The sequence below is a fragment of the Peromyscus californicus genome, unplaced genomic scaffold, assembly GCF_007827085.1.
Source record: "Peromyscus californicus insignis strain IS unplaced genomic scaffold, ASM782708v3 Scaffold_11__1_contigs__length_118956290, whole genome shotgun sequence".
Taxonomy (NCBI): Eukaryota; Metazoa; Chordata; class Mammalia; order Rodentia; family Cricetidae; genus Peromyscus; species Peromyscus californicus.
In genome coordinates, this window is record NW_026294402.1 from 347,003 (window position 1) to 371,198 (window position 24,196).

Here is a 24,196-nt window from a genome sequence, read left to right on the forward strand (position 1 = left end):
AGGTAGGTCCAGTCCCCTCCTCCCAGGCCAAGCCAAGCGATCCTGCATAGGCCCCAGGTTTCAAACAGCCAACTCATACAATGAGCACAGGACCCAGTCCCACTGCCTGGATGCCTCCCAAACAAATCAGGCCAATCAACTGTCTCACCCATTCAGAGGGCCTGATCCAGTTGGGGACCCCTCAGCCATTGGTTCATAGTACATGTGTTTTCATTCGTTTGGCTATTTGTCCCTGTGCTTTATCCAACCTTGGTCTCAACAATTCTCGCTCATATAAGCCCTCCTCATTCTTGCTAATTGGACTCCCAGAGATCCACCCAGGGCCTAGTCATGGATCTCTGCATCCAGATCCCTCAGTAGTTGGATGAGGTTTCTAGCACGACAATTAGGGTGTTTGGCCATCCCTTCACCAGAATAGGTCAGTTCGGGCTGTCTCTCGACCATTGCCAGCAGTCTGTTGTGTGGGTATCTTTGTGGATTTCTGTGGGCCTCTCTAGCACTTTGCTTCTTCCTATTCTCATGTGGTCTTCCATTACCATGGTCTCCTATTCCTTGTTCTCCCTCTCTGTTGTTGATCCAGCTGGGATCTCCCACTCCCCCAAGCTCTCTTTCCCTCGACCCTCGCCTTTCACTACCCCCACTCATGTCCAGGCTGTTCATGTAGATCTCATTCCATTTCTCTGTCATTGGGCGATCCCCATGTCTTTCTTGGGGTCCTGTTTTCCAAGTAGCCTCCCTGGTGATGTAAGTAGCAGACAAGTCATCCTTGTTCCACATCTAGTATCTTGCTATGATTCAGATGCAAGTAAATGATTAAGAAAATTTTAAAGAGTCAGAATAAATCCAAAGTATTATGAGAATAGTGGCAATAGAATAGTTCATTAATTTTGATTTTTCTTCTGTCCTATATCAGGTGACTCTTCTGACATGATAGAGATATTTTGTATTTTCTTCTAACAAGCATGCTTGAGTTTAGAGGAGAAAGTCATGCTCCAACTCCAAAGCCAGCTTTAATTTTTAATTGAACTGAGACTACATGAAGACCATTTGCATTATGTGTCTGTAGAGAACATCAGAAAAAAACATTTAGGAAGACTTATGAAATTGTTTCCTGTTAGATATGTGATATACCAATAGGCCAATTTACTCTTTTTCTTGGAACATTTTTTTTTCTGGAAGATTTGTCCTTTTTCTTCAGATGTCTCATTTGTCCATGTTCTTCTGATTCCTTAGCCTTCATTCTCCTGAAAGACAAAAACAAATCCCTTCCCCAACCTGAACTTTGTAGAGGTTCCCTTTGGGCAAGTTATAGCTGATTAAATGAAAAGCATTTGTTAGTGGTATAAGTTAGTTTAAATTGAATGGTCATGCTGGTTCATGAACTAACTCCTCTTCTAATTAAGAGGTATCTCCTGTTCAAATTGTACCTTTACTAATTTTTGTGGTATCCACAGCTTTTCTTCTCCTGTAGAAACAAAAGCAAAACCTCATCCCCAACATAATACATATCCTGGTTTCCATTCTGAAGTCAGCAAATCTTTAAAGTACATAGGCTGATTTAATTCTGTAGTTTTTTTTCTGTTATTCAATGTCTCTCCACAGCCATTGTTTCTTTCTCATTAGCATTGAGGAAATTCATAGTTAATAGAGCATTATGTAATCTATTTCTGGGGGTTTTTGTTACCCCTTTCTGTTTATTTAGCACATCCTTTAGAATTCAATCTGATCTTTCTATGACTGCCTGGCCTGTAGGATTGTATGGTATACCTGTAATATGCTTTATACTGTAATAAGAAAAATACTGTTTCATTTTACCAGAGACACATGCTGGAGCATTGTCATTTTTAATTTGTACAGGTATACACATGATGGCCATAACTTCTAGCAAAGGTGTGATTACAGAATCAGCTTTCTAGGAAATCAGAGCAGTTGCCCATTTAAGTCCTGAATAGATATCAATGGTGTGGTATACATATTTCAGTTTTCCAAATTCTATAAAATGAAACACATCCACTTGCCATATTTCATTCCTCTGAGTATCCTTCCGGTTACATCCTGCTGGTTTAATTGTAAAAAGAATAAGTAGGACATTTTCTTATAATTTCCTTAGCTTGTTGCCAGGTTATGGAAAAATCCTTTTTAAAACCCTTACTATTAAGATGATATTTTTTTTTAATTCTGAGGCCTCTAGAACTTTTCCTATCAATAGTTTATCAATCTTATCATTATCTTGTACTAGAGGGCCTGGCAGACCCATATGGGATCAGATGTAAGTTATTGTTTTGATATATCTTTCTGTATGCTGTGAATATATGTTGTTCCCATTGTTTAATAAATAAGCTGCTTTTGCCTATGGCAAGGCCACTTAAACTCAGGTGGGAAATCCAAGGAGAGAGACAAGAAAGAGAAAGGTGGAGTCTGGGGGGATGCCAGCTGCCATTAGGAAAAAGAAAATATGAAGGTACTGGTAAGCCATGGCCACATGGCAATTTGATGAATTGAAATGGATTAAGTTATAAGAGCTAGCTGCAAGAAGCCTTTCATAGGCTATGCAATTGGTAATTAATATTAAACATCTGAATGATTATTTTATAAGTGGCTGAGGTGCCTTGGGGCTGGGCAGGACTGGAGAAACATGGGACCATGTGGCAGGCTGGGACCAGAGAAACCTTCCAACTACATTTGGAGCCCAGATGTGGTACTAACAATTTCTACCTAAAACCTGAGAAAGCTTTAAAAAATTCTAAAATGAAACTAAAAATAGCTTTCTAGTTCTGTCTCTCAGGCAAGCTGTGGTATGCGGGCTTGAGCTACAATATGGCAGGTTTTCAGCCTTTGGGCTTGACCTACAGCATGGCTGATTCCTGCCATGGTACACAGAGGTATCTCCAAGTCATGCAGAGCACTGAATGGTGGATTTAGCCTTTATTCATACAGATAAAAACAGGTTTATGGGCCAGCTGCACACAACCTGGTGGCAGCATGGACCCCAGAATTGGCAGGGTAAGCATGTCGCTCCTGGGTACCTCCATCATGTTGGTAAGCTGAGGTAGGCAAAGTCAGTAGCCAAGGTTGCTGCTTTTTGCCCTAGCCACACACTTTAACAATTTAACATCTCTCCCAGTCAGAGAAGGATTATAGATTCACAATGAGACTGATTCAGATGGAATAAAACTCTAAACAGTTTACAGTATGTGTAAAAGTGTATATAGGCTTGCAAGAGAGTGGGAAAGGAGTGTATGCAGTTATATAAAGAAATAGATAGTTTAAAAAAATAATGTCTTTAAAGACATAGTAAAAGTAAATAAAAATAAGCCACATAAAGATGGAAATCACACAGTGTCTGGATTTTATTGACTTTGGGATTTTTAACTGCAGAAAGACATTTGATTATAAAGGCTACTAAGTTAACCCAATATGTATATTTTAAAAGTATCTTGACTTCAAATTTATGTTTAAGTATACATTGCTCTGGAAAAGAGGTTCCGCTTTTCTTTCTACAGAAGATGAGAACCTATGGATTTCTTCCAGGCTAATATGGTTTGGTCAGCCAAGACCCCTGGAAAGGTCTCTGATGACACCTTGGCCCAGATGATCCAACATCCAAAATCAGCTTCAAAGAAACTGGCTGAGATGATCCATCCTCACAGACTACAGCAAAGATATAACTATAATTCTTAATTTTCTCAGGACCCCCATAGGATTGCCAGCAACCCCAACCAACAGGATGTAGTATAAGCTATGCCCAAACTTCCAAAATATTGTTTATAAATGTTTGTTTTTATTTAAAGTGGGTTGATTATAAATGTAATCTCTTTCTAAAGAAGAAAAGGGTATATGATATAGATATGATTGGATAAAAGGATAGATTATTGAATCTACTGTTAAAGAGCAACAACTTGTTTAAAATATTTTACATTACTATGTATTTTAGTTTATTGATATAAATTTAAATTTAATTTTGTTATACTGCATATGTATTTCTACTCTTAAGGTATTATGTTTGTACAACTCCTTTGACATTATAATGTATAATTAAGAAATACTGATTAATAATGAAGTCATCTATGATAATCAAACTAATAGTTTTTTAGATATACAAAGATATATTTCAATTAGGTAGGTAATCTTCAAACACTTTAAAGACTTACAGAATATCGCATTCAAATGCTTTAAAAACTTAAACTTTCTGGAAAACAAGACACATCTGCTCCTAGCAACACCAGTTTAATGCAAAGAGGAAGATGGGCATCGAAGACACTCCATATGGAGTTTATCTTCTTGGCAAAAATAGCCATTTGGTCAAGAGACTGTGTAGCTGAAAGTTTTTCTGTGTCCCACCCAGTCTGCAGCTGCTCAGACGTAAGTAAACACACAGAGGCTCCTATTAATTAAAATATGGCCACTAGCTCAGGCCTACCACTGACTAGCTCTTACACTTAAACTCAGCCCATTTCTGTTAATGTATATGTCATGATGTGTTCATGGCTTTACCTGTGTGCCATTACATGCTGTTCCCTGGATGGCAGGCTGGCATCTCCTGACTCAGCCTTCTTTTCCCAGAATTCGGTTAGTCTACTTGCCCTGACTACTTCCTGCCTGGCTATTGACCAATAGTGTTTTATTAAATCAGTCTACAAGGGCATTATCCCACAGCACTTCCCCTTTTCTGTCTAATCAAAAAGGAAGGTTTTAACTTTAACATAGTAAAATTATATACAACAAACCATTATTAAGCAAGCACTACAGTTACAATATCTATTCTATTTGTATTTGGCAAAATTAAAGAAAGTATCTATCCTATATTTGTGAGTCTAAAGTTTTATATCTAATCTATCTTTTATCATAACCAAGGGAAATTATAACTATCTAGTCTTCAACTACATCAAAGACATCAGAAGGATACAATATTACATAAGTAAATAGAAAGAACATTGGAAGCAACTTCCAAAAGTCTAGAATGACAGAGATAGCTGGCTGCTCACCCAAAGTTCTTCTGTAATGTTGGTGCATCTGTTTTTCAGCCCACAGGCCTAGAGTTTCTCAGATGCTTCTCTCTGTGTCCTATGTCTGGCAGTTTCCTCTGCAAAGCAGGAACCTGAAGGACCACCTCTCTTTGCAAAGTTCAGAAGTTCAGTGGTCACTTTCCATGGGTCCTGCATTTCCAGTTGACATAACATTTTGTCAGCAGTCCAGGCAAGAACAGTTTCTTGACCAAATGGCTACCTTTGCCAAGAAGAAGATAACTCCTTATGGATTGTCTTTGATGCCCATCTTTCTCTTTGAAGTAAATTGGTGCTGCCAGGAGCAGATATGTCTCATTGTCTAGAAAGTGTAAGTTTTTAAAACATTTTAAATGCCATATTCTGTAGGCCTTTGAAGTGTTTGAAGATTACCTACCTAATTGAATTATATCTATGTATAACTAGAAAACTTAGCATGACTATAAGTTTGACTATTGTAGCTAGAGTTTTTTTGGTTTTGCCTGGCCCATGGTCAGGGCAAATCTCTATCACCCACCAGTCCTGCAGCCACTTAGGCCCAACCGAGTAAACATACAGAGACTTATATTGCTTACAAAGTGTATTGCCACAGCAGGCTTCTTGTTATTTACTCCTTATATCTTAAATTAACCCATATCTATTAGGCTATAAGTTGCCATGTGGCTTGTGGCTTACTGGTACCTTACATCTCACTTTTCATAGCAGTGGCTGTTTGTGTCTCTCTAACTCAGTCTTCCTGTTCCCCAAATTCTTTTCTCTGCTTGTCCCGCCTATACTTCCTGCCTGGCTACTGGCCAATCAGTGTTTTATTTATTAACCAATCAAAGTAATACATTTAACATACAGAACATCCCACAGCAAACTATCTTAGAAGACTAATTATTAATCTGTATTTCTTAATTATCCACTACAATTTAATGAGTTGCATAAACATAATACCTTAAACAAGAGTGTATATATACATACATATATATATACATATATATAATAACAAAATCAACTTTAAATTTGTATCAATAAACTAAAATCTATACCAATGTAAAACATTTTTAAATGAGTTGTTGCTCTTTAAAAGCAGATTCAATAATCTACCCTTTTATCCTATATCTATATCCTATCCTCCGTTTCTTTTTTTAGAAGATATTGAGTATGACCAATAACAATTTGTAACCAATCTCTAACAAAGACAAATATCCACAGTCCAGTTTTTGGAAATGTGAGCACAGTTATTTAGGCTACTTCCTACTGATATAGGGTGCTGGTAGTCTTAGGGGGATCCTTAGAAAATTCAAGATAATGGTCCTGGGAAGACTGGCTATAACCTTTGTTGATAGGTACCATCTGTTAAGATTCAGAAGGTCTGGCTTGATCAAATCTGGTCCATCTTAACCTGGAACAAATCCATAGCCTCTTGCTTCCTGTGGAAACAAAAACAGAGCCTCCTTTTCAAAGCAGCATATCCTTAGATCCAAATTTTGAAATCAAAATACCTTTAACATATACATATTGGCTTAACTCAGCAGCTTTTACAATCAAATGTCTTTTTGTATTTAAAAATCCCAAAGACAATATAATCCAGACTCTATGTGTAACTTCCATCTTTATGTGGCTTATTTTTATATTACTTTTACTGTCTTTTCAAAAAGAAATTATTTTTTTAAAACTTTTTTATTTTTATATAACTGTCTATATTCCCTTTTCTTTTTCTTTCAAGCCTATGTTCATTTTTACACACACAGCAAACTGTTTAGAGGTTTATTTAATCTGAATCTGACTTATTATGAATTTATTGATTTAAACTGTAGACTGAAATGGCAGCTTTGGTTGCTGGCTCTGCCCACCTCAGCTTCCCAACATGGCGGAACTATGTTTACAGCCAGCTCTGGGGGAACTAAGCTCATCACTGACTCTGTGAAGCAGTGTGTCTATGCTTCCATCCAGCAACGTATAGCCCAAATCCCTCTTTTCTGTGTATTAGCAAAGGCTAAATCCCCCACACAGTGTACCGTGTGGCTTGGAGATAACTCTGTGTACCAGGGTGGGAATCCGCCATACTGCATGTCAAGCCCACACACCTTGAATCTTCCATAGAGTAGTAACTCAAGCCTGCAGGCTGTTGCTGGCCTGAGAAACACAACTAATAAGCTGTTTTTAGCCCCATTTTAAAATCTTTTTTTTTTTTTTAAAGCTTTCTCAGGTTTTAGGTGGAAACTTTTTCCCCATGTTGGGTGCCATTTGTTGTTGAAAGTTTTATCCCGTGTCCCTTTTGGTCTGCAGCTGCTCAGACCCAAGTAAATACACAGAGGCTTATATTAATTAAAACTGCTTGGCCATTAGCTCAGACCTCAGCTCATTTCTGTAAATGTATATGTGACCATGTGTTCCATGGCTCTACCTGTGTGCCATTACATGCTGATCCCTGGACAGCAGGCTGGTGTCTCATGACTCAGACTCCTCTTCCTAGAATTCCTTTAGTCTGCTCACCCCACCTCTACTTCCTGCCTGGCTACTGGCCAATCAGTGTTTTATTAAACCAGTCTACAAGGACATTATCCCACAACAAAACTGCTCTTGCCTGGACTGCTGATAATATGTTGTATAATCTGAACATGCAGGACCCATAGGAAAATGAATGCTGAATTTGTCAAAAAAAAAAAGGTAAAATGTTCCTTCAGGTTCCTTCTTCACAGAGGAGTCTACAGAAACAGGGAAAAATGACTGAGTGACTAGGCCTATAGGCTAAAAATGGATGTCACAATGTTACAGAGGAACTTTGGATGACTGTCCATGCAACCAGTTGTCTCTGTCATTCTAGATTTTGGAAGTTACTTACAATATTCTTCCTATTTACTTAGGTAATATTACATCTTTCTGGGGTCTTTGATGTAGTTGAATACTAGATAGTTATAATTATAGTTTTCCTTAGTCATGATAAAAGATAAATATTTGAAACCTCAGACTCACAAATATACAATAGATAGAATCTTTTCTTTAATTTTGCCAAATACTAGCTATTGTAACTGTAATTCTTGATTGATAACTTTGTTATATATAATTTTACTATATTAAACTTAAAATCTTCCATTTTGATTGGATAGAAAAGGGAAGTGCTGTGGGATATCTTTCTGTACGTTGTGAAAATATGTTGTTACCATTGTCTAGTAAATAAGCTGCTATGACCTATGGCAAGGCAGCTTAGAGGCAGGCAGGAAATCCAAGGAAAGAGACAGGAAAGAGAAAGGCAGAGTCTGGGGAGATGGCAGCTATTGCCAGGAGAAGCAAGATGTGAAAGTACGGGTAAGCCACAGCCACGTGGCAACTTATAGATTAATAGAAATGAGTTAAGTTATAAGAGCTAGCTAGCAAGAAGCCTTCCATAGGCCATGCAAATGGTAATTAATATTAAACCCATGAATGATTATTTTTTAAACAGCTGTGGGACTGTGGGGCCAGGCAGGACCAGAAAAACCTTCCAACTACAAGTTATATATAAGGAATGGTTCCTATTCCTGATTATTTCTTGTAACTAAATAAATAACAAAGTTAATTCTGACTCATCAAGAATAAATTCTGAAGTTTCAGTATGTAAGACCACACTTTCAGCATACTGAGAGTCATTAAGTATGTAGAGAGGTTCCAAAAAATTCATTAATACCATCAGAATGGCATATAATTCTGATTTTTGGACAGAATTAAAAGGACTTTGAACTTAAATTTTCTGATTTGTGACCTGTCTTTCCTTTTTGGTTTGCATCTGTATGAAATGTAGGGAGGGGGGCATCCAGATATTGGTGTTTCCCATACAATGCAAGGTGGGATCAAGTTAGCTCTCTTTATAAGTTAATTCTATCACTTTTTTGGATATTTATTGTTAATCTCTTCCAAAAATTTACTGCAAGCTCTTTGCCAAGGTTCACTTTCTTCCCATAATTTGTCAATTTCATCACTAGATAAAGGTACTACAATTTCTGCTTGGTCTATTCCTGCTTGTAGCTGGAGTTTTCTCCAGTCCTGCCCAGCCCCATGGACCCCACAACCGCTTATAAAATAAGCACACAGACACTTTCATTATTTAAACTGTTTGGCCTAATGGCTCAGGCTTCCTGTTAGCTGTTCTTATATCATAAATTAACCCACTTCTATTAATTTATACCTTGCCACATTGCTCGTGGCTTACTGGTACTTTACATCTTGCTTCTCATAGCAGCGGCTGGCAGCATCTTTCTGCCTCCACCTTCCACTTCCCAGACTTCTCCTCTCTCTTTGTCCCACATATACTTCCTGCCTGGCTACTGGCCAATCAGCATTTTATTTATCAATCAATCAATCATCCACAGCAGTTCCCCTTTTTCTTTTTTCAAAAAGGAAGGTTTTAACTTTAACATAGTAAAATTACATATAATAATTATCAAGCAAGAATTACAGTTACAATATCTAGTGTATTTATAATATCTAGTTTATTTGTATTTGACAAAATTAAAGAATATATCCTATCTATCTTATATTGTGAGTCTAAGGTTTCATATCTAACTTATCTATTATCATAACTAAGGAAATTATAACTATCTAGTTTTCAACTACAAAGACCTCAGAAGGATATAATATTATCTGAGAAATGGGAGACAGACGTTAGCAACTTTTGGGATTCTTGCAAGAGTAGACAGAGACAGCTGGCATCCTGGACAGTCACCTAATGTTCCTTTGTAAAGTCGGGGAATCTGTCTTTAGCCCACAGGCCTAGAATCTCTCAGTCATTTCTCTCTGTGTCCTGTAGAATGTCTGGCAGTTTCCTCTGTGAAGCAGGAACCTGAAGGACCATTTTGCCAAGCAAAGTTCAGTGGTCACCTTCCTATGGGTTCTGCATGTCCAGTCAATCAAGCAGTCCAGGCAAGATCAGTTTTTTTCCTAAATGGCTATTTTTGCCAAGATGAAGATAAACTCCATATGGAGTGTCTTCAGTGCCCATCCTCTTCTCTGAAGTAAATTGGTGCTGCCAGGAGCAGACATGTATCATTGTCCAGAAAGTCTAAATTTTTAAAACATTTCAAGTACCATATTCTGTAGGTCTTTGAAGTGTTTGATTACCTACCTAATTGAATTATATCTATGTAGACCTAGAAAACTTAACATGACTGTAAGTTTGACTATCATAGAGTACTACTTTTTAATCTGTATTTCTTAATTATCCATTACAATCTAAATGAGATACATAAACATAATACCTCAAACAAGAGTAGAAATATATAAACAGTATAACAAAATCAACTCTAAATTTGTATCAATAAACTAAAATCTATAGCAATGTAAAACATTTTTAAATATGTTGCTCTTTAAAAATAGATTCAATAAGCTTCCCTTTCATCTTATCATATCTAAACTATCCCATTTTTTCTTTAGAAAGACAGTACATTTATAATCAACCTGCTTTAAGTAAAAATACTGGTTTTTCTCTGTTCCATAACAGAGGGCTCTTCTGATATGGAACAAAAGAATCTCTCAACTTTTTTTTTATTTATTTATTTATTTATTTATTTATTTATTTATTTATTTATTTATTAGTAATATGCTTGTGTTTAGAGAAGGAGTGAGCCAATTCCATCTCCAAATCTAGCTTGGTATATTTGGGAATCTAGACAGAGCTTCTCTTACAGTTTCCTGCTGAAGGAGGGCACTGTATTCTTATGGGGACATAAAGAAAATTTTAGGATTATGGAGTAGTCCATGAGGTTGTATTTTCTGAGCCAGTTGCCTTGAAACCATTCTAGATGTTGGATCATCTGGGCCATGGTGTCATCAAAGGCCTTCCAGGGTGTCTTGGCTGGTCAAACCTGATGTATCTTAATCTGGAACAAATCCATAGCCTCTCACTTTCTGTGGAAACAAAAGCAGAGCCTCCTTTCCAAAGCAACATATCCTTACATCCAAATTTTGAAGTCAAGGTACCTTTAAAATATCCATATTTGTTTAACTCAACAGCTTTTACGATCAAATGTTTTCTGCAGTTAAAAATCCCAAAGACAACACAATCCAGATTCTCTGTGTAATATCCAATTTTACGTGGCTTATTTTTTATATTGCCTTTACTGTCTCTTTAAAGACTTTATTTTTAAAAACTATGTATTTCTTTGTATAACTGTATATATTCCTTTTTCTCTCTGTTCCAAACCTACGTATATTTTTACACACATTGTAAAGCATTAAAGTCTTGTTTCATCTGAATCTGTCTTATTGTGTAACTATTGCTTTAAACTGCAGCTTTCTAAGTCTCAGTCTCAAGAGAGAGACTATTTACTAATGCCTTATGTATCTTTCTGTGTCCTGCCATCTTACTTCCATTCTAGTGATGGGATTAAAGACATGCCATTGATGCCTGGCTCTGTTTCCAGTGTGACCTTGAACTCACAGAGATCCATATGAATCTCGGCCTCCAGAATATTAGAATTAAAGGTGTGTGCTACTACTGCCTGACCTCTATGTTTAACATAGTGGCTGTTTCTTTTCTTCTGATCCCTAGATAAGCTATAATGGGATGCACAAATAAAATATCACTACAATTATCAGTGGATCATCCTCCAAAGATGGAGTGAGTGGGTGAAAGCTGTTCCAAACGCTGTCACACAGGAACAGGGACCAGAGGGCTGAAAGCATGGGACTCATGATACTCAGAACTGGGTCTTTCCATAATGCCAAAAGGTGAGAAATCATGGTTGAGATGATGTGAATCCTCACTCTTGGGAAATTACCAGAAGAGGTAGGGGGCTTACTGATTATGGAATGAGTATTGAAAGTTCCAGAGATCCCGGTGCATCTGAGAGTGCTCATAGGCAGGAAAAAGTACAAGGAAGGCCTCTGCCAAGTCGTATAGTACCAATGTTATTAAATGACAGGTGGGAGGACTTAGCGGGGTGGACCAAGGTGCCCCAGTGGGTGAGGGAGACACAACATGCAGAAGATGTGGTGGTGGGTTGTGACATGGAGCAATGGAAAGTTACACATAACGTGCAGACAAATGTCCACATGGAAAGTTTATTATTCAGTGGAGAGAGTGAAGAGAGAGAGAGAGAGAGAGAGAGAGAGAGAGAGAGAGAGAAGTGTACCTCTTCTGGCAAGAGGGGGGAGAGGGAGAGAGTAGAAGGGGAGTTTTTTTTTAAAGAGTCTTTATATAAGATGATGTCAGGATGCTGGGTGAGTCCCCAAGTGGTGGTTCAGAATACTAACAAGGGAGATCCATGTGTCCACCTTAGAGCCCTCCTTGTTACTTAGTCTTTCTGTGTCTGTGGGTTGTATCATAATTATCCTTTACTTAATAGCTAATGTCCACTTATAGATGAGTGAATACCATTTTTTTTTCTTGGTCTGAATCAGGATTACCTCACTCAGGAGGAATTTTTTCTTTTTCTTTTCTTTTCTTTTCTTTTCTTTTCTTTTCTTTTCTTTTCTTTTCTTTTCTTTTCTTTTCTTTTCTTTTCTTTTCTTTTCTTTTCTTTGAGACAGAGTTTCTCGGTGTAGTTTTGGTTCCTGTCCTGGATCTTGTTCTGTAGACCAGGCTGGCATGGAACTCATAGAGATCCACCTGCCTCTGCCTCTTGAGTGCTGGGATTAAAGGTGTGTGCTACTGCCACCTGGCTGAGGATTATTTTTTAGTTTCAACCATTTGCCTGTAAATTTTATGATGTCATTTTTTTCTAACAACTGAATATTACTCCATTGTGTAAATGTACAAATTTTATTTATTTATTCTTCTGGGTATATGCCCCAAAGTGCTATAGTTTTCTGAGAAACTGCCATATTGATTTCCATAGTGGCTGTACACCTTTGCACTCCCACCAGCAATGAGGAAGTGTTTCTCTTGCTCCACATCCTCACCAGTATGAGCTGTCATTTGTGGTTTTGTTCTTAGCCATTCTGACAGGTGGAAAATGGAATCTCATAGTCGTTATGATTTGCATGTCCTGATGGCTAAGGATGGTGAACACTTTTTAAAGTGTTTCTTGGTCATTAGAGATTACTGTGTTGAGAATTCTCTGTTTATAGCTATACTATATTTTTAATTGGATTATTTGGTTTGTTGATGTCTTGTTTTTCAAATTCTTTATATATTTTGGATATTAGCTCCTTATTGGGCTTGGAGATGGTGAAACTTCTTTCCCATTTTGTAGACTGCCATTTTGTCCTAGTGACAGTGTACTTTGCCTTGCAGAAGCTTTTCAGTTTCATGAATTATATTTATTAATTGTGTATTGTAGATCTCTCCTAAACAGTAGCTTAAACCTTAGACATATTCATCATAAGGTACACAGTGTAGCTAGAGTTTTCCTGCCTGGCCCACAGTCTGGACAAATCTCTCTCACCTGCCAGTCCCACAGCCCCTCAGACCCAACCAAGTAAACACAGAGACTTATATTGGTTACGAACTGTATGGCCATACCAGGCTTCTTGCTAACTGTTCTTACAGCTTAAATTAATCCATTTCCATTAATCTATACCTTGCCACGTGGTGCGTGGCTTACCGGCATCTTTACATGCTGTTTGTCATCGTGGTGGCTGGCAGTGTCTCTGACTCAGCCTTCCACTTCCCAGCTTTATTCTCCTCCTTGTCCCGCCTATACTTCCTGCCTGGCCACTGGCCAATCAGTGATTTATTTATTGACCAATCAGCAACACATTTGACATACAGACCATCCCACAGCAACACAGTTTCTTTGCTTTGAAACTATTTTGTTCTAGATGTTTGGTAAAGGCTGTTAATCTTATTTTCAGCATTTTGTTTGCTTTTGGAACTTTCAAGGCATTCTGGTTTTTCTTTGTTTTGTTTTTCATTGTCTTTGAAATGTTTTGATTTTTAATCATTTGGCTTTCATCTCCTGATATTCCTTCTCAAATGCATAATTCTGCATTTTTCTGCTGCTTCTCCCGTGACCTTGCCAGGTCTTTAGGTTAGGAATTCTTTGAGTGCCTGCTGATAAGGACATAGAAGAGAAAAGGCACATATTCCTTACTGTCAGGTCAAAAGGGCACTCCAAAAGTCAGTGCATAACTCCAGAAATGACAGTCTTATCTCAGCTCACACTGGAGTGTAGGGTAGCTGGCAGATGCTTTTAGCATTCCTCATGAACCTGTGAACTGGTTTCTGTGTGCATAAAGCCACTTCCCTTTCTCCCCTTCCCCTGGCAGATAAGGCAGAAGCCTTCCAATTGACAAGTAACTATGGTGTACAACAAATCCAAGGGCAGCCACCAGATTCCTCTGTTCCTTATTTGCATCTCAAAGTCCATGTTAGAATCCTGGCCTTTCCCACCTCCTCCTCTAACTTAAACTCCTAGGCTCTGCCAGTTCATAGGCAGGCTTCCCTTTCCTTAGCTACTCATCTTCCTTATAACCTTCATGAATTTTCCATCCCCTTTAATAATCTCTCTATTCTCTGTCTTGCTAATCTAGCTTCTGTCTGTACCTCACCTTCAGAGATAGTCTTGGCAGTTTTGAATAAACTTTTTCCACCCAAGGAGGGGCTGTTTTTGTAGTTTCTTTGCTGCACCCTTGCTTATATCTCCTACTCCAATGTTTGGAGGTGTCAGATAGACCAAACAAAACCCATTACTCAGACAGAAGGAACTGTATTGGCTCCCTAGGAAGACACACATGAGAAATTGTTCACCTAGTGTCTTGAGTCCCCTCACATTTTCATAAATGTACAGAATAACCCCAGACCTCATGGATAAGAAGGCTTTGAATGAAATAAAGAAATAAAGGGAAAGGGAAAGGATGTGATTGCTCCTAGGTATGGTAGAGGAGAAAGTTTATTGCAGATAAAAGGGAGAACATAGCCAGAGTGACAGACATATCTAGGAGAGTCCAGAGTGGACATGACCCTGAGAGGAGCTGCTGACCAAGAGGAGCACCCTGGGCTAAAGACTGACCAAGAGAGTGGCAAAGCCAAATTGACTGGATTATATGAAAGGACAGATGGGGGAAGGGCAGCTCAGCCCCTAGGGTGGAGAATTTAAGGGTAGGGGGATGGGCATGCATTATATCCTTCAGGTAAAGACTGAAGGATGCTGGGAGAACCTGGTGGCCAGGTCTTCTTTGATATGTTAAATAGACATGTCATCCATTTGTCCCAGGGTTTGAGATTTAACAGGCCTCAGGGTAAAAGCTGAGAAAGTTGATCCCCAAAGCAGCACAAAAAATTGATCCAAAACACATTTCCTAGGTAATATAGACAGGCAGTTTTTCAGAAGAAAAGTAAAACCTACCTACAAATATGGGGAACAAAGTTTCCCAAAAGGAGGAAATATTGAGATATAAGACTGCCACCAGGCTGGCCACACTAGTGGAAGCCCATGAACTGTGGACTGGTGGCTGTGGAGCCCCCATGGGACTGGACTAGGCCCTCTGGATACGGAAGACAGTGGTTTGGCTTGAACTGTTTGAGGGGCACCAAGGCAGGGGGATCAGGATTTGTCCCTGGTCTATGGGCAGGCTTTTGGAACCCAGTGCTTGTGGTGTGACACCTTGCACAGCTTTGGTGCAGTGGGAAGGGGCTTGGTCCTGCCTAGGCTCAGTGTGCTGGGCTCTGCTGACTCCCCATGGGAGACCTTGATTTGGGGGATGTGGGGATGTGGATTGGCTTGGGAAAGAGGGTTGGGGGGTGGGAGGAGGGAGGAGGGGGCATCTGTGGATAGTATGTGGAGTGAGTAGAAAATTTCCTAATAAAGAAAAATGAAAGAAAAAAAAAAGACTGTCGCCAGGTACTCTAGCTGGCTTTATCATGTAGTGAGTTACTGAACTATATTTGTGCCTCTCATGGAAGTATTTCTAAGAATACTTTAAGTGCTAAAACTATCTTGGATAAAATTGGTTTCTGGACCAGTTCTAAATTCCTGTACAATGTGATTTTGAATTAAAGGTTAACTGCCTGACCATTTAACTGTTATCTCTCAGCTTCTGTAAACAATGCTTGTTTTCTATATACATCACAACTGAGGGGTTTTTTGCCCTTGAAAACTCAAACTAACTTTGGGTTCAAAGCAGCTTCCCATTAATCTGCTTGGGACAGTCCCACTGGTATTAACAAAGACTCCACTTGACTTATTCAGGGCTCTTGGGAGTTTCTCTCTTTAGGTACTTCATAACAATATGTGGTAATCATTAACATGCATGTATTTAGAAAAATGGAGAAATCTAAAGATAACCTAAACATTTGCTATTGAAGTAAGAAAAATATATTTGCTAAATTCTGAACCAACCTTGAACTGAAACTCAAGTCAGCCTGACTCACAGGTTTGCACAGTACTTTATGGAAACCATAACTCACCTGCCATTGTTCTGCATCAGAAACTGCAAGGCTTTCTGCTCCCCTCTCTGATCAAACAGTGATACCATGTGTTAAATCTCAAACTTACAACAAATGGCTGAGGTGCCTATTTAACTTATGAAAGGGATCTAGCTGCCAGGTTCTCCCAGCATCCCTCAGTCCCTACCTGTTACAGGGTATGGGTGGCATACACTGCCCCCTACCCTAAATTTTTCCAACCCAGAGGCTGAGCTGTCTTTCCCTCAGCTGCCCCTCCTTATATAATCCAGCTGTTTTAATTACCCATTATCTTTGAGCATCCTGGCTGCTGTGCCTGGTTCCCTTCTTTCCTTTCCCTCTTCCCGTCCCTGTCTCTTAACTTGACTTAGGGTTATGAACACTGTGGACTTTCCCAGATATGTAGGCAGACTTTCTTTCCTTCCAGCTAGTTCCCAAATAATCACAAAGAAATTTATTAATAATCATAACTGATTGATCAATAGCTCAGGCTTGTTATTATATAACTCTTACATTTTAAATTAACCTATATTTCTTATTTACCTTCTGACACATTGTGGTACCTTCTTTCAACAATGACATGTTGTTGTATCTCCATGAGACCCCTGAGACTATGCCCTTCTTCCTCCCAGTGTCATCTCTCTGACAGTCCCACCCATAGCTCTTGCCTAGGTACCAGCCAGTCAGCTCTTTTATTAAACCAATCAGAGTAACATATATTCACACAATGTAAAGGAATATTCCACATTTCTCCCTTTTTGTCTAATTAAAAAAAGATTTTAAATTTAACATAGTAAAACTACACATAACAAAAACAGTTATTGAGTAAGAATTACAGTTATAATATCCAATTCTTTTGTATTTGATAAAATTAGAGAAAAATCCTTTATTATCTATTGAATCTTTGTGAGTCTAAACTTTTATACATAATTTACTTTTTATCATAACTAAGGAAAATTGTAAGTTTTCAAAGACCCCAGAAGGTTATAATGCTACCTAATGACAGTGACATCTGACTTCCTGAATAGTCATCCAAATTTCTCCTGTAACATTGGGGCATCCAGCTTTGGCCTACAGGCTGAGTATATCTGACAAACATGTCTGAGAAGCAGGGGACTTTGAATGACTGTCCTTCCTTGTCTTAGCAAAGTTTAGCAGTCACTTTTTTTTTTTGCATTCCACTGGTCCAGTTTGGACAGTATATTGTCTGCAAATGAGGCAAGGGGAGTTTCTTTGCTCAAATGGATAGCCTTTGCCATAAAGAAAACAACCTCCATATGGAGTTTCTATGATGCCCATCATCCTCTTTTGAAGCAAATTGGTGCTGTCACAAGCAGATGTATCTCACTGTCATGAAAAGCCTTAGGTTATTAAACATATTAAATGCCATGTTCTCTAGGTCTTTGAATTGTGTGAAGACCATCTATCAAAATATATCTGTTTAACCTTGAAAACAAACCTAATATGACTACATGCTTAATTATTATAGATGACAACCTACTAACTTGTGCTTCTAACTATACATTTTCAAAAGAGCTGCATAAAAACTATACCACAACAAAGGGTAGAAACATACATACAGTATAACAAAATTAAGTTTAAATTTTTATCAATAAACCAAAATCCATACCAATGTAAAATATTTTGAGATTAATAGTTGTTTTTTGAGTTAAAGTAGATTCAATGATCTATCCTTTTTTCCCTGTCATTCCTATATTATACCACCCTTTTTTCTTTTAGAAAGAGATCTTTGATTTTAACTCCTCCATCTAGCCTTTTTTCTAACTATGACCAAGAACAACTTGCAACCAATCCCCTTAACTGATAACAAAGATCCATAACCCATCTTTTGGGAATGTGGGTGATATTTTTTCAAGATTGCTGCTTGTTGTCTGGGGTGCTGTCATCCTTGGGAGAACCTTGAGGAAAACTGGATAATTGTTAAGTCTTGGCTGGAGTATTCTGTGAGGATGGTTCATCTCAACCAGCAGCCTTGAAGCTGTTCTGGATGCTGGATCACATGGACTCTTTGTTTTCATTGATGTCTGTTCCTCTTGCTCTGAAAATATATAAATATTTTGTCTTAGGTTTCTTTTTATTGCTGTGAAGAGACAACATGAGCATTGCAACACTTACAAAGAAAACATTGAATTGAAGTGGTGGCTTACAGTTTCAGAGGTTTAGTTCATATCATCATGGTGGGGAGCATCACAGCATAAGGCAGATATGGAGTTGGCTACAACATTTTGACTAGAGAGGAAGTTGAGTGACTGTCACACTGAGTAAAGCTTGAGAAAAAGGACCTCAGAGTCCACCCCATAGTGACATACTTTCTCCAACAATGCCATAACTCCTAATTGTGTCACTCTCTTTGGGAGCCATTTTCTTTCCAACCACCACATTCCACTCTCTGACCCCCAAAGCCATATAGAAAAATCATACTGCAATGCATATTTAGTCCAACTTCAAAAGTCCCCATAGTCTATCATAGTTTCAAGAGTGTTTGTAAGTCCAAAGTTCAAAGTCTCTTCTGTGATTCATGCAATCTCTTAACTGTAATCGAATATAAAATCAAAATAAAAATATCATATACTTCCAACATATAATGGCAGAGGACATACATTATCATTCCAGAATGTGGGGAAGGGAGCACAGTGAGAAAGTACTGGACCAAACCAAGACCAAAAACCTGATGGGCAAACTCCAAGCTTTGCATCTCCATGTCTGATGTCAAAGCACCATCCACATCTCCAACTCCATTCATCTTTGTTGATTGAAACACACTTCCTCTCTTGGGCTGGTTCCACTTCCTCTTAGCAGCTGTTCTCAACAGATGTCCCATGACTCTGGCATCTTTAACACCTTTGATTCTCCAAGGCAATCTAGGCTTCAACTTCACAGCTTCAGGCAATTGCCTCTTTACCAAGCCTCCATTCAGGGACACCCCTGACACATGCCTGACCTCAACAGCTTTCTTTAGGCACACAGGTAAATTCAATAATCTGTTTCTTCTATTCTTAACCCTAAAGCCATGTGGATGAAGCTGCCAAGTTCTGCTTCTTGCTGGGGCTTGATAATGGCCTCCTTGTTCAACTACATCTTCACCAGTTTCCTGTCTTTTACTACCTAAGCTTGACTGTCCTAGAACTTGCTCTGTAGACCAGGCTGGCCTCAAACTCAGAGATCCACCTGCCTCTGCCTTCCCAATACTAAGATTAAAGGTGTGCTCCACCACAGCCAGCTCTAAGCTTTTCTTCAGTTTCTTTTCACAAATTGAAAACTTATCTGGATTGGATCTTGCCACAAGGTCACCAATCTCTATATTCCACTTCTTAATTTGTTCATCTCTTTGAACAGAAGGTTTAGTTCCATTTCACTTCCTGGTGCTCTTTTTCTCTTCAAAACTTACTTTTTATAATTTGCCATGCTCAGCTTTCCCCTTTTCATTATATATCTTCATTAGAGTCACCACTAATATTCACATGACAGAGACTATCCTAGGCTGTTCTGAGATTTTTTTTTCTGCCAATGGAATTAATCTAAAACTCTTCACTTTAGCCTCAGGCAGACTTTTCAGATGAGGGCAAAAGGCAGCCACTTTCTTTGGCAAAATATCACAAGAATGATTTCTAGGCATCATACTAAAATTCTTCTCTGAAACCTCTTGAGCCAGCTCCCAACATTTCAAGTCATTATCAGCAGCATTGTCTTCCATGCTTCTTCTAGTATGCCCCATTTAAAAGTGTTTAAAGCATGACACTGCTTTCCTAATCCAAAGTACCGAAGTCCATATTATTCTAAGCAAAATCATGTTCAGCCCTATCACAGCAATTCCTCAGTCCCTGGTAGTAATTTCTGTCTTAGGGTTGTTTTATTGCTGTGAAAAGACACCATGTCCACAGCAACTCTTATAAAGAAAACATTTAATTGAGGTTGTGGCTTACAGTTTCAGAGGTTCAGTTCATTGTCAATATGATGGGGAGCATGATAATGTGTAGGCAGATGTAGTTCTGGATACATATTGACAAGAATGTAGCAAGAAGTTGACTGACTATCACACTGAGTGAAGCTTGAGAAAAAGATCACAAAGCCCACCTCCACAGTGACACACTTCCTCCAAGGCCATATCTCCTGATAGTGCCTTTCTTTTGGGGGCCATTTTAAAATCACCACACTTTAAAATGTAACATACATATCTGTATTAATATAAGTATATACTGTGTGGTGTATACAAGCTAGCCAAAGATTATTTTTTTTTCTGTTTGAGTAGGTAAATATATGTTACATGTCTTGTATTTCTTCTAGGTTTATTTCTTTATGTTTGTAGTCAAGATTTTCAGGGAGTCTTCCCAATCAAACCTGATCACTATCAACCTGGAATGAATATACAGCCTCTTATCCCTGTAGAAATAAAATCATGACCTCTTCCCCAAAGAAACATATCTTTTCACTTCCATTTTAAGAATACATAGTTTGGTTTAATCCAGTAGTTTTCATAATCCAATGTGTCTTAGCAGCTGTTCTTCCTTCATTAACAATCAGAAAATCTAAGGACAACACAATAACATACAGAATACAGACTTTGTGTATTTCCCATCTTTACATGGCCTATTATATTTTTTACTCTATTTCTTTCTTAAGGACTTTACTATATTTTAAAACCAGTTTTAAGTCTATGACTGTCTCTACCCTTTCTTTTTTCCTTCCCTAGCCTATGTATATTTTTAAACACATCGTATCCTGTTTAGAGTTTTCTTTTTTTTTCTGTCTGGATCTGTCTTTCCTGAGCATCTGTATTGTTTTTCAGTCACATGAGATGAATCTTAAACTGCTATGTCAGCCACTGCCCATGTAGCTTAGTTTAGTTCAAAGTAGTAGTTCATGATGGCTGGTGGCTGGAGGCTGGCTCCTGCTACAGGCTTCTGGGAAATGCACTTTTGTACTGCTGTTGGCATGGGAGACAGGACAGGAGACTAAGAATCAGAATTTTGCTTTTTTAAAAAAACGTGTTTAGAACCTTTTTAAAACTTTCTTGGATTTTATGTGGATGTAGGTGCTATATGTAGGCAGTTTCTCTGTGTATTAGCAGTTACTTTCAAATAACTATCCAGAGACTTATTATTAATATAAATGCTTGGTCAATAGCTCAGGCTGGTTAGTAACTAACTCTTACTGCTGTCAGATGTCCTGTATGTTGTGAATAAATTAAACGCTGATTGGCCAGTAGCCAGGCAGGAAGTATAGGATAGGTGGGACAAACAGAGAAGAGAGCCTGGGAGGTTGCAGTCTGGGAAAGATGCCAGCCTGCCATCCAGGGAGCAACATGTAAAGACAACAGGTAAAGCCACGGAACACGTGGCAACATATAGATTAACAGAAATGGGTTAGGTGTAAGAGCTAGTCAGTGGTAGGTCTGAGCTAATGGCCCAGCAGTTTAATTAATATAAGTTTTTGAGTGATTATTTTATAAGTGGTTGTGGGGTCTGTGGTGCTGGGCAGGACTGGAGAAAACTCCAGCTACATCTTACATTTTAAATTAATCCATATTTCTTATCTACCCTTTGCCATGTATCTGTACCTTCTTTCAACACAGCACATTAGTCTTGCTTTTCTCTGTGTCTCTGGAGACTCCTCAAACTCCACCCTCCTACTTCCCAGAATTTTCTTAGTCTGGTTCTCTCACCTAGCCTTAACCTGCCAGGCTATAGGCCAGTCAGCATATTTATTAAATCAACCACAGTGGCATATACTCACTCAGTGTAAAGGAATATTCCACACAGATGTGTCTGTCTTTGGCTATTCTCTTCCTTTTATCTATAATAAACTTTGTCCTCCACCATACCTAGCAGCAGTCATTTTCTCTCATTTTTTTTATGCTTTTCATTTACCATGGTAACACCACCATACCCTATTCCTATGAAAAGTTCATATCCTGTCATGGTTGCAAACAGCCACCACAATTATCAGTTGGAAATACCCAGCTTATAATTTTCTCCTTTATAAATCCCCTGCTTTATAGACACTGATTCTCATCTGGGCTTGTAGTGGAAAAAGTGCATGCCCCCTTCTGGGTTTGTGTGGCTCAATAAAGACTTGAAATTCATAAAAGTTCAATTTTAAGTTTTAATAACTATGCCTAAGAGATCCATGAAACAAGAATGCCTCTGATCTGCAAACCTCTTGCCCAAGGACAGATCATTCCTGAAATGCTCAAGGGTATTATTTATAGGAGACAATGAGCCACATGTTTTCACTCTCTTAAACTAGTTTGTTTAACCCAACTACACTGGATATGCTTGATTATATGTGGGTGGGAGGTTCACAGGCAGTATGTATGCCTGCTCCTGATTGGACCCGATAGTAAATGCTTAAGTCTCTGCAAACTGTGACTCAGGGCCATTTTCTGGAAACCCAGAGATGGACCTGGCCAGAGCCCATCCACCTGGCCAATATTTAATTAAATATTGCTTCAAATTTGACTTTAAAATGTGGTAGTGTTCTTATTCTTGACCTGTTGCATCTGGTGGGATTAACACAATTCTGATTGTGGTCTCCTCTTGGATGAGAACAGCCTGTCTACAGAACCTACTTCCAAACTGGTTTATCTTGCATACTTAAAGTTGCCAGTGTGCAAACCTTTAGTTTCAGTACTCAGGAGGCAGAGGGATGTGTATTTCTGAGTTTGAAGCCAACCTGGTCTACAGAGGAAGTACTAAGATAGCCAGGTATACAGAGAGAAACCCTTTCTCAAAAACCAAAAACAAAACAAAACAAAGTCCTGGGAAATGACTTTTGTTGTTGTTGTTGTTGTTTTTGTTTGTTTGTTAAAAAAATCAAAGGCAACCTGCTTTAATTAAAATGTAAAATATCTGTTAGCAAATGACAAAATTTCTCATAAAATTTTTAATGCAGCATAAATAGTTTGAGTTATTTGCAGCTGAAAACAATGTAGAGCATACATATGGAATCCACAGTTAGCTTAGTCTTGCTGATTCAGTTTTCATTTCTGAACCCATCAAACTTAAATCTGATAGTACAGTTTAATAGCAAAGACTTTACTGTCAGAATTACATGAATTTCAGTCTTTGTTACCAGCATGTGACTTGGACAAGTGGTTTCCCTTCTCAGCATTAGTTTCATAATCTTTCAGATAAGAATAAAATAATTTAAAAATGGCATCTGTGTTTGGGGAGATGGCTGCTCTTCCAAGAAAACTGGGTTTAATTTGCAGCAACCATGTTGTGGTTCCCAGTCATCTCTAACTCCAGTTCTATGGGACCTGACACCCTCTCTGGTCCCTTTGAGCACTAGGCATCCACATGGTGTACAGGCATACAGATAAATATCCATACATGTAAAATAAAACAATAAAAAAGATTTGAAAATAGAATCTTACTGAAGTTTATTATTGTTATCAAAAAAGATGGCATCAGTTTTTTCTTTTTTCTGGGTGTGAAAATAGAAGTCTATTAGTCTTCCATGGTCAATGATTTTTTTCCTTTTTCTCTCTCTCTCTTCTTTCCTCCCTTCCTTCCTCCCTCCTTCCTTTCCTCCCTCCCTCCCTCCCTCCTTCCCTCCCTCCCTTCCTTTCTTCCTTTTTTCCTGTAGTGGGTAGCTGTTCCAGGTTTGACCTGGAAGTACTACCCCCAGTAACTGCCACACCTATCTATGAACTGCCCCTGAGGTGGGGCTGAGACAGGAGCACTTAGACCCAAGATCCGGATGTGCCAGCTCTCTTGGTTCCTTGTGATCCTGGATGCTGGGTGGTAGACCGAGCAGAATTCTCCAGAGAACACCACTGTACTGCACTTCATCTCTCCCAGATCCTATAACCAACCCTTTTACTGGCTTTAAGTTCCCAAAATAAACCTTTTTAACTATG

The 24,196-nt window shown here is 38.5% G+C and overlaps 1 long non-coding RNA gene across 1 annotated transcript; it reads left to right on the forward strand.

Moving 5' to 3' along the window:
* Window positions 1-24,196, forward strand: LOC128118631 (uncharacterized). Its single transcript, XR_008221285.1, has 2 exons — window positions 1-11,696; window positions 23,923-24,196. It is a non-coding gene; the product is annotated as an uncharacterized LOC128118631 (long non-coding RNA).